We start from the raw sequence: 17,650 nt of genomic DNA, 5'->3' as shown, positions 1-17,650 counted from the left end.
AGCTTTTGTAGCCACCAATACTGCTTCACTGTAGAATAAACTTTTTCTTATTAAGATTCCTCATTCATTCATCATCATCTCCTTTTTCCTCACTGCTCATTCATTTGTGGAGCTAGTACCCATGTCATAGTTACTTGGTCAAGGCATAGTGATACTTCACACTTAGGAAAGAAAAATGACTAGGTTACAGTTCTTGACTTCAAGAAATTAAAATCCCTGTGGTGTCACTACATTACACAGTGGAATATGGTATATATCACAAAAATATCCTATGGGGTTTCTGAGAGGACTTCTTAAAGATGAAAAAGTGAGGGATGTACCTGGAAAGATGAGCAGGATTTCAGCAGATAGGGATAGGTAGAATGAGAGAGATCCCAGGTGGAAGGATAAAGCAGACAGAAGAGCAGCAGAGAGTGCAGCTTTTAAGATTTCCTGGTCTCTGGCATTGGTCATGGATGGCTTGAGAGGAAAGAGGCAGAGAGGGTTTTGGGGAAACAGAGCTGCAGGGCCGAGTTAGGTGTTAGATGAGTTGGAAAAAGAACTTAGGGCAAAAGCAGAGGGAGGGGGGTATTTACTCTTAACAGAGATGGCAGGGTGGGGAGGACAGATTGGTTTAAGTAAGCACAGGCCAGGAGCGTGAAGCGAGCTAGGTATTGCGAGCCTAGCCTAGAAGCATGGACCACTGGGAAAAGGACAAAAGTTAAAGTATGACAAACCCTTTGTGTTCACCACATTTCTTTTCTGGATTCCTTAACCATTTGATCTTACTGGAATAGAAGTTATACTAGAACTCACTGCAAAGTGGAGTGAGGCTCACAGAGGAAAAACAGGAGAGGGCCTAACACAAGATTAACCTCCTCAGGGACCCCTGCAGGCACTGGGGGGCTAAGAATTGGGGAAACCTGGAGCAGCTCACTTTACAGTACAGTGAGAACAGGACTCACCTGGCTCAGGCCTGACATCCAATCATCAGCTCACTCTGGTTTGCATCCTTTGCTCCAGCTGAATGGCCACACGTACTACAGCCATTGTTGCTCCCTGTGCCCTTCAGGGTGTCCTTCCCTAGCACCTGTGCCCACAGCACCCACACCCCCTCACTCTAATTCTGAGCACTCAGCTTGCCCATCAGTCCAAGCCTTCTCCTAATCACAGCCCTCCTACCTCTGAGCCCCTCCACAGAGACCTGTTGGTGGTGTTTGGCATTTTATGACAACTAAACCAAAAAGCAGTGAGGTTTGAAAAAAAGAGCCAAAAGTCAATCCTGGCAGGGGAGGATTTGCTCTTTGCCTTAAAAAGTCAAGAGTACCAGCTTTTGATGGAAAAATTTCAAACCTCAAAAAATGTGGGTACATTTTGCCCCATCAATTACATCTCTCAGAATTCATCCTAAGGAAAAAAGAGAATGTGTAAAGATCAAGCACAAGAATATTCATGAAAGTGCTATACTATCACATAAACTAGAAATAGATGTCCCAGAAGAAGATCTATAAATATACTGTGGCACTTACATGCAATGAACTTCTATGCAGCAATTAAAGTAATATAGAATTATCATAGAGAGATGTCATATTCTATGGCTACTGCATAATATGGGATCTATGACAACAACTCATAGAGGACCTATGAAAGGGAAGGGAAGCATGATTGACCTAAGCCTCAAAATTAAACTTGAGGTGTTATCCCCAGATGAGGTAGGTATACCCAAAAGTTATATCATCTTACACATCTTTATTATGTCACATCTATATTATGTGACACATCAATATATACCATAATTTTCATAGTCCTGTTTAGGTGTTTCCTCACATTAGCAAAACCATTCTGGAACTTCAAAAACAGTGGACATCCAAGCCATGATGGACTTCAGAGTACCTACCTTTATGTACACACTTATATATTCAAAACAAATGCATGGAACGGTACATGGAAACAAGTATCTGGGTGGTAGGACTGTATTGTCATGTCTCTTTCTCTGTCTCTATTTCCTGTTTCTTCTCCATAATAGTAAAATTCAACTTTTCCTCCTCAACCAGGGAAACTACAAGAAAGGAGTTGGATACGCCTGCTCCTTCTGCCTCCTATTGTCATGCTTCTGAGTTAAACAGGGTCTCTGAAGTCCAACCAGGACCTTGGATTTTGCTCATGCTACAAATGCCCAGGGTGAGGCGCTTGGTCCATGGAAGGTGGACTTGTTCAAGCATACTTCTGATGACACATGTGGGATCATTAACAAGGTATATTTATTTTATTTTATTTTTTTAATTTTTTTAAATTTTTTTATTTTTATTTTTTATTATTATCATACTTTAAGTTCTAGGGTACATGTGCATACGTGCAGGTTTGTTACATATGTATACTTGTGCCATGTTGCTGTGCTGCACCCGTCAACTCGTCAGCACCTATCAACTCATCATTTACATCAGGTATAACTCCTAATGCAATCCCTCCCCCCTCCCCCCTCCCCATGATAGGCCCCGGTGTGTGATGTTCCCCTTTCCGAGTCCAAGTGATCTCATTGTTCAGTTCCCACCTATGAGTGAGAACATGCGGTGTTTGGTTTTCTGTTCTTGTGATAGTTTGCTAAGAATGATGGTTTCCAGCTGCATCCATGTCCCTACAAAGGACACAAACTCATCCTTTTTATTTTAAAAAGTACTGTCGATTTTACAACACTAAGGAATTATTTAAAATAGATTATGACTCGTATGTATCCCATAAACATGTAAAATATCATGTATCAATAAAAAAAGATTATTTAATTTAGAACTGTAGTTGCTGAAAAAAATGAACTTTGAACTCTCCTGTTGAAAACACAAAGCCCCTCTCAACTGAACAGAGGTTATACGGAGATCTGGAAGTATTGTTGTGTCGCTGGTCTTCAAAACTAAGGGCTGTAAATATAACATACATATAACTAATTTTAAAGGTTTGTCTCAGAAAGTTTCCTACTGCCCTGATTTTCACAGATGAATTGAGATCTGGAATCCTAAAATAATTCTAAGGCAATCTACTGACCACTTCGGTATCATATGACTAGGAACCCACTGTGGTAAATTACAGGAGGTGAGGCTCAGGGGATGGAATTATTCATACATTGGGAAACAAGCTGGTGAGAGCTGAAGATGGAATTAAAGACTTGGCTGGTTGTAAGGCCACTGAGCTGTGCAGCACTGCCCTAGGGTCAAATTACTAAGAATATTAATGAAAGGCACTCATGAACCTGGGGATCAGGTTAGAGAATGCATTAGCTTCAGCCATGCTACTAATCATACAAACCACAGAACCCCTGGACCAGCTGTTTATAAATGTGGTGACAGACGATAAAAGTCTTTTCTTTTCTTTTCTTTTCTTTTCTTTTCTTTTCTTTTCTTTTCTTTTCCCTCCCCTCCCCTCCCCTCCCCTCCCCTCCTGTCCCCTTCCCTTCCCTTCCCTTCCCTTCCCTTCCCTTCCCTCCCCTTCCCTTCCCGTTCCCTTCCCTTTCTTTCTCTCTCTCTTTCTTTCTTTCTTTCTCTTTCTTTCTCTCTCTTTCTTTCTCTCTCCCCTCCTTCCTTCCTTCCTTCCTTCCTTCCTTCCTTCCTTCCTTTCTCTCTCTCTCTTTCTTTCTCTTTCTTTCTTTCTTTCTTTCTTTCTTTCTTTCTTTCTTTCTTTCTTTCTTTCTTGTCTTTCTTTCTTTCTTCCTTCCTTCCTTCCTTCCTTCCTTTCTTCCTTTCTTTCCTTTCTTTCCTTCCTTCCCTCCTTCCTTCCTTCCTTCCTTCCTTCCTTCCTTCCTTCCTTCCTTCCNTCCTTCCTTCCTTCCTTCCTTCCTTCCTTCCTTCCTTCCTTCCTTCCTTCCTTCCTTTCTTTCTTTCTCTCTCTTTCTCTCACTCTCTCTTTTTTTTTTTTTAACTAGAGTAACCAGCGCTGCATAAGATTAGTTTGTGTTCCCCAGCATGTGGTGAGTTAGAAAAGATGTGATAAAGATGGAGCAGTAAAAGTTCACCTGTGAGGAGAAGGAACCTGAAATGTCTTCATGCATCATTCTATGCCAGGACTTCCCATGAAGTACCTTATTTAATGCATCACAATCCCCATTTTACGAAAGAAAATTTAAGTCTGCAACATCCCCCAGGCACCTGCAGCAGAGAGTGGATTCATCAAGATGCAAAGCTGCTGGTCTGCCCCTGCATGCTGCTTCCTGCCCCAAGTGTGAGGGGGACGAGCTGCCCTTTTTTCACCTGCACCTCCCTGGGCAGAACAGAGCATATCCATAATACTTTCTGCAGAAGTATCACTTCTATTTAACACCAGAAACACCGGGCACCAACTTTAAATTTTAAGTAAAGGAAAATGTGGAGCACTTGCAAAGTTATAAAATAAAAAGAAACACAGGAGGAAAATATTCCAATCCATTCCCCACCCTCAACATTAACACAACAAAATAAAAGAGAACCCACAACAACAATAAGATTTGCAAAATCTTGTAGTCAGAATCCCCAGCTTCTCTTCTCAGCCTTCCCTGTCCCTCAACTTTGCCTACTAAAATTCTGTTCCATTCAAAGGTCAAGGGAGACTCTGTATTGTTTTTGAGGTTTGGCTTTCCAAAAACCTTGGTTTTCATGAGTGTGCATGTCAAAAGCTAAATCCCCTTCTCTTGTTACTGTGAGCTGTTTCAGAAAGGGTGGGAATGTAAGTTTCAAATGTACCTGCTAAAGGTGGCTGTGCAACGCTGACAATCAGTAACTGTGCATGTTTCAAAGAGCTTGGCTGAGCTGCAGGTGTGTTGAGCTCAACCATGATCTGCTGGGAATGCACATTCTCAAAGCAGGAGAAATGAAATTGGTTCTAATTCTGCAATGCTGCAGAAAAAAATGGCTAGGCATTATGAATTATGCCTGAAATTCCAGCACTTTGGGAGGCTGAGGCAGAAGGATGGTTTGAGACCATTGTAGAAAATAGAATGGTCTATATGAGGCCAGTCTAGGAAATATAGTGAGACTTCTGTCTCTACAAAAAAATAAAATTAACTGGTTATGGTGGTGCACCTGTAAGTCCCAGCAATTGGGAGGCTAAGGCGGGAGAATGAGGATTGTTTGTGCCCAAGAGACTGAGGCTGCACTAAGCTATGATTGTGCCACTGCACTCCAGCCTGGATGACAGAGTGAGACCCTGTCTGGAAAAATAAATTACCAGGGGCAGATTAAGTGCTTAGTGAGCCCACATTAATTTGCCACAGAAGGGAGGAAGCAAATTTGAGGCTGAAACCTAGTTCTTCATTTCCTGAAATCATTCATGCTCACTCTCTCCTTACATGAAATGCCAACAACCTGGTTTCAATTTTAAGCTTACATTTGCAGCAAAAGGTGCAGGTATCTCAGTTCAATGCCTTGGAACCTCCTCTAAGGATGATTCTAGTAGCACTCATTTGAGAAGCCCTGTGTGAACGCAAAATAATTTTTACATAAACAATCGAGTAATCCCATGGCACCTGCATATCTATGAAAACTCAAAAACTACCCTACTCACCTGAGCATGATGGTTAAATACCAAGCCACTGGTATGTCTGGAACACCTGCACAAAGGAGATGTAAACCCACAGCTTCTAGCACAAACATCTGCCAACTTAGCTTCCCTGTCACCTGCAACTGATGGTGGGCGAGATTGAGTAATCCCATGAAAATATCATTCCTACAAATTTAGAGTCACTAAAAACAAAAGACATAACAAACACACTCTTTTTGACAGTAGGCATTATCAATGTTATTTGTCACTAAGGCACAAGCGAGTTTCATCAATGGACCTTGCTTTTTTGAAGCCACAAAAGTTAGTGGTGGTTTATTGACAGAATGACAGAGAAAGAGTTTCTCAGAATCATCCCCACATGCTCTTAACAAGCATATATACCCTCCAGGAAAATGAGGCAGTTCTTCCCAGGGGTTATAATTTAAATACACTAAAATGCACAAATCTTACACATTTAGTTTTCGGCATTTTAGCAACTGTTTACACTTTTGTAGCTACCACCCAAAACAAGATATAAGACATTTTTATTGTTCCAGAAAGTCCTCCTGTGCCCTTTTCAGTCAATCTCCACACTCGACAGGCTGCTGTCACTATAGCTAAGTTTTGCCTATTCTCAAACTTCATATAAATGGAATGACAGGGCATGAGTTATGTCGAATCTGGCTTCATTCACTCAATATAATGTCTTTGAGATGAATTCATGTTGTTACACATAACTGTAACACATTCATTTTATTTTTGGGATAGTATTCCATTGCATGAATATACCACAATCTCTTTATCCAATCTCTTGTTTGTGGACATTTGGATTATTTCCAGTTTAGACCTATTATTAAGAATAAGGCTGCTATGGAAAAGCTTCTACAAGTATTTTTGTGGGACATATGTTTCCAATTTTTTTTACATACACAACTGGTAGTGGGATTGCCCTGTTATTTGGGAAAACTATGATTAGCTTTATAAGAAACAGCCAGAGTTTTCCAAAGTGGCTGTCAGGACAAAGTAAATGCACATGCATTCCAGTTGCTCCAGGTCCTTGCCAGCATTTGGTATGGCATCTTTCTGATGTGAGTCACTCTCTTTTATCTCACTGAAAAGTTTCTATCAATCACTTATTAGGGCATTCAGAATATCCTTTAAAATGCCAGTATGACCTGACGATTCATGGATCCTAAATTAGAGTACTACTTTTGGGTAGCTGCATTAAGCCAAATGATCAAGAAGATCAAGATACATCTTCCTGGATCTTCAATCTCACCTAAAGATTTGGAGAACATATCATTTTACAAGAAAACCAGTAAAATTTTCAGAATACATTTGATTAATTTCTTTTTACCTAAAAACAGAGTCTTTAAATAAGTATCATTTTTGAGATGCAATGCCATACTGAGGTGTGTTCTCTTTCTCTTACCCTACTAGAGGTATTTCAGGGCAAGTTTGAGGAGCATGGAATTAACAGTCATCAATGCATTGCTGGGTTTGAAAACGATTTACATCAATCAGCGGAGGACCTCCACTGGTGATGTCAGCAGGAGCTCAGGATGTTCAGGTAGACACGGAAGGCTTTGAATCCCCAACCTTGAACAACATTATGACTGTGCTTATAGCCAGGCTTCCCTTGTTGAGGTCATTGCTGTGAATCAAGGTTGTTTTGCCTTCCATGCAGTGGATTTGCTGAGGTGCTTCTCAAATCTGTATCTCAGAATTGAGACATATGAGAAGGATTCTCAGGAGGGGAGAGATATTCTCTTGGGGACACGACGATTGACTTCCTTGGCCTCACTGAGCAGCAGTGAATATGGACTGGGGGAGGAGAGTGGTAGGACTCACAGGGACGGTCTCAGCACAGTGGAGCATGGTGGCAAAGAGTGAGGACTTAAGATTCAGATGAACCTTTCCTGGAACTGTGCCTCTGTGCCTTAGACTGAAACACTTAAGAGGTTAATTAGCCTCTCTTTGCCTCACTTTCCCTCTCTGTAAAACCAAGACAGCAGTAGAACCTGCCTCACAGAGCTGCCCTGCCTAGCATAGTTAGCTGTGCTCCTACTTCCACACGTTCCATTTCACCAGAAGCCCAAGAAGCTGTGGAAAGAAAACTTCAAAACTGAGCATTTGCTTCTTCCTTCCTCAAATTCTACTTCTCCACCCACAAATATCTGTACAGTACCTTCCAGTGATCTTAAAACAGCTCTGGTTGTAAAATCACTTAACTGGAGCCAATGAGGTAAGAGGCTAGAACACAGTACCAGGAATCTGACCCCTGCAGGCTGGCCATGATCCATCCCTCAGGCAGCCTTCCCAGAGCAGAAAAATCCGGGGAGCTGCTTAACGAGACATTTTCCCTAATGTTTTCTTTAACTCGGACAACTGCAACTGAAATTTAGCAGCAGCTTGTAGCCCCCCAAAATTCTTTCTCTTTCTCTCTCTCTCCGACTCTCCCTCTTGCTGTTACTCTTTTTACTGCCTTTACACACGAAACTTCATATTTGTTTGTTTGCTTTAATAGAATGATGTTCTTGCGGAATAAAATATTTAAGAAAGATGTCATGGAAACACCAATGAAAATTGTAAAAAATGTCCACATTTAAAAGTTAAAATAATGCTATCTACTTTTGACATTGATTTACTTCCTTTATAAAATGAATAATGTGATCTGTGCCAAGATGGCCGAATAGGAACAGCTCCAGTCTCCAGCTCCCAGCCTGAGTGACATGGAAGATGGGTGATTTCTACATTTCCAACTGAGGTACCAGGCTCATCTCACTGGGGCATGGAGGACAGTGGGTGAAGGACAGTAGGTGAACCCAACGAGCGAGAACCGAAGCAGGGCGAGGCATTGCCTCACCTGGGAAGTGCAAGGGGGAAGGGAATTCCCATTCCTAGCCAAGGGAAACTGTGACACACATCACCTGGAAAATCGGGTCACTCTCATCCTAATACTGCTCATTACCAAGGGTCTTAGCAAACGGCACACCAGGAGATAATATCCCGTGCCTGGCTTTGAGGGTGCCACGCCCATGGAGCCTCCCTCATTGCTAGCACAGCAGTCTGAGATCTAACTGCAAGGTGGCAGCGAGGCTGGGGGTGGTGCACCTGCCATTACTGAGACTTAAGTAGGTAAACAAAGCAGCTGCGAAGCTCAAACTGAGTGGAGCCCACCGCAGCTCAAGGAGGCCTGACTGCCTCTGTAGACTCCACCTCTGGGGACAGGTCATAGCCAAACAAAAGGCAGCAGAAACCTCTGCAGATGTAAATGTCCCTGTCTGACAGCTTTGAAGAGAGTAGTGGTTTTCCCAGCATGGAGTTTGAGATCTGAAAATGGACAGACTGTCTGCTCAAGTAGGTCCCTGACCCCCGAGTAGCCTAACTGAGAGATATCCCCTACTAGGGGCAGACTGACACCTCACACCTCACATGGCCGGGTACACCTCTGACACAAAGCTTCCAGGGGAACGATCAAACAGCAACATTTGCTTGTCAGCAATGTTTACTCTTCTGCAGCCTCTGCTGCTAATACTCAGGCAAACGGTCTGGAGTGGACCTCCAGCAAACTCCAACAGACCTGCAGCTGAGGGTCCTGACTGTTAGAAGGAAAAATAGCAAACAGAAAGGACATCCACACCAAAATCCCATCTGTATGTCACCATCATCAAAGACCAAAAGTAGATAAAACAACAAAGATGGGGAAAAAGCAGTATAGAAAAGCTGGAAATTCTAAAAATCAGAGTGCCTTTCCCCCTCCAAAAGAACACAGCTCCTCACCAGCACTGGAACAAAACTGGATGGAGAATGACTTTGACGAGAAGAAGACTTCAGACAATGACACTTCTCTGAGCTAAAGGAGGAATTACAAACCCTGTGCAAAGAAACTATAAACCTTGAAAAAGGATTAGATGAATGGCTAAGTAGAAAAATCAATGCAGATAAGTCCTTAAACGACCTGATAGAGATGAAAACCATGACACAGGAACTATGTGACAAATCCACAAGCATCAGTAAATGACTTGATCAACTGGAAGAAAGGATATTGGTGATTGAAGATCAAATGAATGAAATGAAGCAAGAAGAGAAGTGTCGAGAAAAAAGAGTAAAAAGAAATGAACAAAGCCTCCAAGAAATATGGGACTATGTGAAGAGACCAAATCTATGTCTGATTGGTGTACCTGAAAGTGACGGGGAGAATGGAACCAAGTTGGAAAACACTCTGCAGGATATTATCCAGGAGAACTTCCCCAACCTAGCAAAGCAGGCCAACATTCAAATTCAGGAAATACAGAGAACACCACAAAGATACTCCTCCAGAAGAGCAACCTCAAGACACATAATTGTCAGATTCACCAAAGTTAAATGAAGGTAAAAATGTTAAGGGCAACCAGAGAGAAAGGTCGGGTTACCCACAAAGGGAAGCCCATCAGACTAACAGAGGAACTCTCAGCAGAAACTCCACAAGCCAGAAGAGAGTGGATGCCAATATTCAACATTCTTAAAGAAAAGAATTTCAACCCAAAATTTCATATCCAGCTAAACTAAAGTCCTAAGTGAAGGAGAAATAAAATCCATTACAGACAAGCAAATGCTGAGAGATGTTGTCACCACCAGGCCTACCCTACAAGAGATCCTGAAGGAAGCACTAAACATAGAAAGGAACAACAGGTACCAGCCATTGCAAAAACATGTCAAAATGTAAAGACGGTTGATGCTAGGAAGAAACTGCATCAACTAACAAGCGAAATAACCAGCTAACATTATAATGACGTGATCAAGTTCACACATAACCATATTAACCTTAAATGTAAATGGGCTAAATGCTCCAATTAAAAGCCACAGACTGGCAAATTGGATAAAGAGTCAAGACCCATCAATTTGCTGTATCCAGGAGACCCATCTCATGTGCAGAGACACACATAGACTCAAAATAAAGGGATAGAGGAAGATCTACCAAGCAAAAGGAAAACAAAAAAAGGTAAGGGTTGCAATTCTAGTCTCTGATAAAAAAAACTTTAAACAAACAAAGATCAAAAGAGACAAAGAAGGCCATTACATAATGGTAAAGGGATCAATTCAACAAGAAGAGCTAACTATCTTAAATATATATGCACCCAATACGGGAGCACCCAGATTCATAAAGCAAGCCCTTAGGGATTTACAAAGAGACTTAACTCCCACACAATAATAATGGGAGACTTTAACACCCCATTGTCATCATTAGAAAGATCAATGAGACAGAAAGTTAACAAGGATATGCAGGAATTGAACTCAGCTCTAGACCAGCAGACCTACTAGACATCTACAGAACTCTCCACCCCAAATCAACAGAATATACATTCTTCTCAGCACCACAACACACTTATTCCAAAATTGACCACATAATTGGAAGTAAAGCATGCCTCAGGAAACGTAAAAGAACAGAAATTATAACAAACTGTCTCTCAGACCACAGTGCAATCAAACTAGAACTCAGGACTAAGAAACTCAATCAAAACCACTCAACTAAAAGGAAACTGAACAATCTGCTCCTGAATAACTACTGGGTACATAACAAAATGAAGGCAGAAATAACGATGTTCTTTGAAACCAATGAGAACAAAGATACAACATACCAGAATCTCTGGGACACATTTAAAGCAGTGTGTAGAAGGAAATTTATAGCACTAAATGCCCTCAAGAGAAAGCAGGAAACATCTAAAATTGACACCCTAACATCACAATTAAAGGAACTAGAGAAGCAAGAGCAAACACATTCAAAAACTAACAGAAGAAAAGAAATAACTAAGATCAGAGCAGAGCTGAAGGAGATAGAGACACAAAAAACCCTTCAAAAAATCAATGAATCCAGGAGCTGGTTTTCTGAAAAGATCAACAAAATTGATAGAATGCTAGCAACACTAATAAAGAAGAAAAGAGAGAAGATTCAAATAGATGCAATAAAAATGATAAAGGGGATATCACCACTGACCCTGCAGAAACACAAACTACCATCAGAGAAAACTATAAACACCTGTATGCAAATAAACTAGAAGACCTAGAAGAAATGGATAAATTTCTGGACACATACACCCTCCCAAGACAAAACTAGGAAGAAGTTGAATCCCTGAATAGACTAATAACAGGCTCTAAAATTGAGGCAATAATTATTGGCCTACCAACCAAAAAAAGTCCAGGACCACACATATTCACAGCCGAATTCTTCCAGAGGTACAGGAGTAGCTGGTACTTCTGAAATTATTCCAATCAACAGTAAAAGAGGGAATCTTCCGTAACTCATTTTATGAGGCCAACATCATCCTGATACCAAAGCCTGGCAGAGACACAACAAAGAAAGAAAATTTTAGACCAATATCCTTGATGAACATTGATGCAAAAATCCTAATAAAATACTGGCAAACCGAATCCAGCAGCACATCAAAAAGCTTATCCACCATGATCAAGTGGGCTTCATCCCTGGGATGCAAGGTTGGTTCAACATATGCAAATCAATAAACATAATCCAGCATATAAAGAGAATGAGAGACAAAAGCCACATGATTATCTCAATAGATGCAGAAAAGTCCTTTGACAAAATTCAGTTGCCCTTCATGCTAAAAACTCTGAACAAATTCAGTATTGATGGAACATATCTCAAAATAATAAGAGCTATTTATGACAAACCCACAGCCAATATCATACTGAATGGGCAAAAACTGGAAGCATTCCCCTAAAAACTGGCACAAGACAAGGATGCCCTCTCTCACCACTCCTATTCAACATAGTGTTGGAAGTTCTGACTAGGCCAATCAGGCAAGAGAAAGAAATAAAAGGTATTCAATTAGGAAAAGAGGAAGTCAAATTGCCCCTGTTTGCAAATGACATGATGGTATATTTAGAAAACCCCATCCTCTCAGCCCAAAATCTCCTTAAGCTGATAAGCAACTTCAGAAAAGTATCAGGATACAAAATCAATGTGCAAAAATCACAAGCATTCTTATACACCAATAACAAACAAACAGAGAGCCAAATCATGAGTGAACTCCCATTCACAATTGCTTCAAAAAGAATAAAACACCTAGGAATCCAACTTACAAGGGATGTGAAGGACCTCTTCAAGGAGAACTACAAACCACTGCTCAGTGAAATAAAAGAGGACACAAACAAATGGAAAAACACACCATGCTCATGGATAGGAAGAATCAATATCACGAAAAGGTAATTTATAGATTCAGTGCCATCCCCATTAAGCTACCAATGACTTTCTTTACAGAATTGGAAAAAAATACTTTAAAGTTCATATGGAACCTAAAAAGAGCCTGCATTGCCAAGACAGTCCTAAGCCAAAAGAACAAAGCTGCAGGCATCATGCTATCTAACTTCAAACTATACTACAAGGCTATAGTAACCAAAACAGCATGGTACTGGTACCAAAACAGAGATATAGACCAATGGAACAGAACAGAGTCCTCAGAAATAATACCACACATCTACAACCATCTGTTCTTCGACAAACCTGACAAAAACAAGAAACAGGGAAAGGATTCCCTATTTAATAAATGGTGCTGTGAAAACTGGCTAACCGTATGTAGAAAGCTGAAACTGGATCCCTTCCTTGCTCCTTATATACAAATTAATTCAAGATGGATTGGAGACTTAAATGTTAGACCTAAAACCATAAAAACCCTAGAAGAAAACCTAGGCAATACCATTCAGGACTTAGCCATGGTTAAGCACTTCATGTCTAAAACATCAAAAGCAATGGCAACAGAAACCAAAAGTGACAAATGGGATCGAATTAAACTAAGGAACTTCTGCACAGCAAAAGGAACTACCATCAGAGTGAATAGGCAACCTACAGAATGGGAGAAAATTTTTGCAACCTACCCATCTCACAAAGGGCTAATATACAGAACCTACAAAGAACTCAAACAAATTTACAAGAAAAAAAACAAACAACCCCATCAAAAAGTGGGCAACGGATAAGAACAGACACTTCTCAAAAGAAGACATTTATGCAGCCAACAGACACATGAAGAAATGCTCATCATTATTAGCCATCAGAGAAATGCAAATCAAAACCACAATGAGATACCATCTCACACCAGTTAGAATGGCGATCATTAAAAAGTCAGGAAACAACAGGTGCTGGAGCGGATGTGGAGAAATAGAAACACTTTTACACTGTTGGTGGGACTGTAAACTAGTTCAACCATTATGGAAAACAGTATGGCGATTCCTCAAGGATCTAGAACTAGAAATACCATTTGACCCAACCATCCCAGTACTGGATATATACCCAAAGGATTATCAATCATGCTGCTATAAAGACACATGCACATGTATATTTATTGTGGCACTATTCACAATATCAAAGACTTGGAACCAACCCAAATGTCCATCAGTGACAGACTGGATTAAGAAAATGTGGCACATATACACCATGGAATACTATGCAGCCATAAAAAAGGATGAGTTTGTGTCCTTTGTAGGGACATGGATGCAGCTGGAAACCATCATTCTTAGCAAACTATCACAAGAACAGAAAACCAACCACCGCATGTTCTCACTCATAGGTGGGAACTGAACAATGAGATCACTTGGACTCAGGAAGGGGAATATTATACACTGGGGCCTATCATGGGGAGGGGGGAGGGGGGAGGGATTGCATTGGGAGTTATACCTGGTGTAAATGACGAGTTGATGGGTGCTGACGAGTTGATGGGTGCAACACGCCAACATGGCACAAATATACATATGTAACAAACCTGCACGTTATGCACATGTACCCTAGAACTTAAAGTATAATAATAATAAAAAATAAAAAAAATAAAAAATAAAAAAACAAAATGTGGTACATATACACCATGGAATACTATGCAGCCATAAAAAGGGATGAGTTCATTTCCTTTGTAGGGACATGGATGCAGCTGGCAACCATCATTCTCAGCAAACTATCGCAAGAACAGAAATCCAAACACCGCGTCTTCTCACACATAGGTGGGAACTGAACAATCAGAACATTTGGACACAGGAAGGGGAACATCACACACCGGGGCCTGTTGTGGGTTTGGGGGAGCAGGGAGGGATAGCATTAGGAGATATACCTAATGGAAATGATGAGTTAATTGATGCAGCACACCAACATGGCACATGTATACATATGTAACAAGCCTGCACGTTGTGCACATGTACCCTAGAACTTAAAGTATAATTAAAAATGAAAAAAAGATATCATAAATCAGCAGCCTTAGAAATCAGTGACAAATGCACCCGAGTGTCCAGATAAGCACCAATTTTCCTGAAAATATGTTTCTTAGATCTCTATGGGCAAACATTTTAGGGCAGTTCATTTCAAGGAAAGAAAATTTTATATTGTGAGCTTTGATTTAGGGTTTTACATCCTCAGTCAGATCTTCAGGTAAGGTTAGGTTCTCAGTCATACTGGAGCACCTTAGCAATGGATACATATGTGCTTTTCCTTGCATGATACCAATAAATCAGCAATGATCCATTCAAAAAAAAAATGAATAATGTTACAACCACCACTACCATGCCTTCCTTCCACCAGCAGTTTTTGAATACTTATTGCATGTCAACCTCTTGATTACTTCTCAGAGAAACAAATATGAAGAAAGCACAGTCCCCAAAGGCTACTGATAGGCACAGGCTCTACATGTTTGCCAGAATGGGATGTGTATCCTAGAGTAGTGATTCATTTATACATACACGCTTCTGGATGCACAGGAGGATTCACCAGCACACCCTGCAATCACTCCAAACTTCCAACAAAAGTTTTCCCAATCATAAACACATACAAATGTAGTCTGTAATCAACCCTCACTTTCTCCCTTTTCCCTAGTACTTCCTACTTTCATCAATGACCCACTGCCCCTGGGCATAAGTGAGAGATGGGTCTTGGTTTCAGTTTCTACTCTCTTCTATCCACACCTCTTCCTGGGTACTCCCACATATATTATTTCAAAACCCTTGTGATAGAGATACTAATTATTCCCATTTCACAGATGAAGCAAATAAAGCAAATAAGGCTCATGGTATCAATCCAATGTCATATAGTAAAGGGCCGAGGCAAGATTTGAATCCAGGTCTCTCCAATGCTAGAGTCTGTGACTGTTTCATGGTTTTATATATATATACACACACACACACACACATTTATATATATATATACACACACATATATACACATATATATAAAATATTTTTAATAAATTTATATAAATATATACACATATATATATAAAATATTTTTTAATAAAATTTTTATGAGAGACAGAGTTTGGCTATATTGCCCAGGCTCAGGGAAGTGGCTATTCACAGGTGTGAGATCACTACTGATCAGTGCAGGAGTTTTGATCTGATTTGTTTCTGACCTGAGCTTGTTCACCCCTGGTTAGGCACCCTGGTGGTTCCCTACTCCCAGGAGGTCACCATATTGATGTTGAGCTTAGCACGAATAACCTTTCAGCATCACCTTCTACAGCCCAGAACTCCTGGGCTCAAGCAAGTCATCCTCCTGCAGGCCTATATATATGCTTAGTAGACAATGGCTTTAATTTCTACTTCATAATTTACTAATATTTTCTATATTATGACTTGCTATCAGTTTAATAACTTTTGTTTTCATCAATGGCAAGTCTTACAATTTGTATTAGTTTCAATTTTTAGCCCAGCAATCCTAGTCTGACTTTATCTCAAACACATTAATTATTTTACTATATTCCCGACTACTGTCTTTTTCTATTTTGCTTAAAATGTAACAGTTTAAAATGATAAGTGTAATAACTGGACTGTTTTCAAGGAATGTTGCTATTCCTCCAGCACACTGCAGCTGTGCTATGTTAGCAACTAGTCATGCATCACTACTCAGTAAAGCAAAAGCTACTGTATCTTGGTGCTCAGTTAATAAGCAACACAGAGCTCATTCATAAATAGAAGATTGGGAATCTAAACAGTCCATCACATTTTACTGGATTTCATGGTTCCTCACTATTCCTTAGTAGAACAAGTGCTATTAGGTTTGATACCTATGAAGTAAAAATAAAATTAGTCTTCAAATCATGCCAGAGGGGATCAGCAGTGTACAAAATACAGAGGCATAGCACTTAACAATGGAGATGCATTTTGAGAAATGCATCCTTAGGGGATTTTATTATTGTGAGAACATCCTGGAGTGTACTTACACAAACCTATCCAGTCGCTTTGCCTCTTCCACCTGTTTCCCATCAGCTCCTCCTTCCTCACTAGAGCAATGAAGCCACCCCACAGTCCAACTTTCAGCACTAACTATACCACCCCCTGGCTTCTCTTACACCAAACACATAGTATTTTATCCCATAATGATCCAAACACTATGAAGACACTTATGGGTGCTCTGCTACTTCTTGATGTTACCTACATTAGCAACTGATATGGTTAGAATGGAGGTGTTCCCCCACAAGCCCCCTTCTTTCTAAATGATTTCCATCTTGGCCAACAGCTCTACTACCTCCCTAGCTTCTTTCTTAGGCAAAACTCTAGCAGATGCCTTTGATTCTTCTCTTTCCCTAACATTTGAGAAATACAAATAAAATCTTAAGTCCCCTAGTCAACTGAAAATACCCCTCTCTTGGCCAAGAGGATTCCAGAGAAACCTTAAAAACTGAGTTATTGGCCATGTCAGATGGGAGGTCAAGCGTGCCTCAGCATGTTCCCTCCTTGTTGGGAACGGGCCCCCAAATCTGGCCATAAACTGGCCCCAAAACTGGCCATAAACAAAATCTCTGCAGCATGTGACATGCTCGTGATGGCCTTGATGCCCAGGCTGGACGGTTGTCAGTTTACCAGAATGAGGGCAAGGAACACCTGGCCCACCCAGGATGGAAAACCGCTTAAGGCATTCTTAAACTACAAACAATAGCATGAGTGATCTGTGCCTTAAGGACATGTTCATGCTGCAGATAACTAGCCAGACCCATGCCTTTACTTCAGCCCATCCCTTTATTTCACATAAGGAATACTTTTAGTTAATCTATAATCTATAGAAACAATGCTTATGACTGGCTTGCTGTCAGTGAATATGTGGGTAAATCTCCGTTCGTGGTTCTCAGCTCTGAAGGCTGTGAGGTACTTGATTTCCCACTCCACACTCTGTATTTCTATGTGTGTGCCTTTAATTCCTCTAGTG

At 40.6% G+C, this 17,650-nt stretch overlaps 1 protein-coding gene across 1 annotated transcript in view; it reads right to left on the bottom strand.

The window, feature by feature from the left end:
- LOC112631021 (ankyrin repeat domain-containing protein 30A-like) overlaps positions 1-17,650 on the bottom strand; it is a 206,045-nt gene that overhangs the window by 7,553 nt on the left and 180,842 nt on the right. The window lies entirely within an intron of this gene.

The sequence above is a fragment of the Theropithecus gelada genome, chromosome 9 (genome assembly GCF_003255815.1).
Source record: "Theropithecus gelada isolate Dixy chromosome 9, Tgel_1.0, whole genome shotgun sequence".
NCBI classification, from domain to species: domain Eukaryota; kingdom Metazoa; phylum Chordata; class Mammalia; order Primates; family Cercopithecidae; genus Theropithecus; species Theropithecus gelada.
The sequence above is the reverse complement of the archived record's forward strand: the minus strand, read 5'-3'. Positions and strand labels throughout refer to the sequence as shown.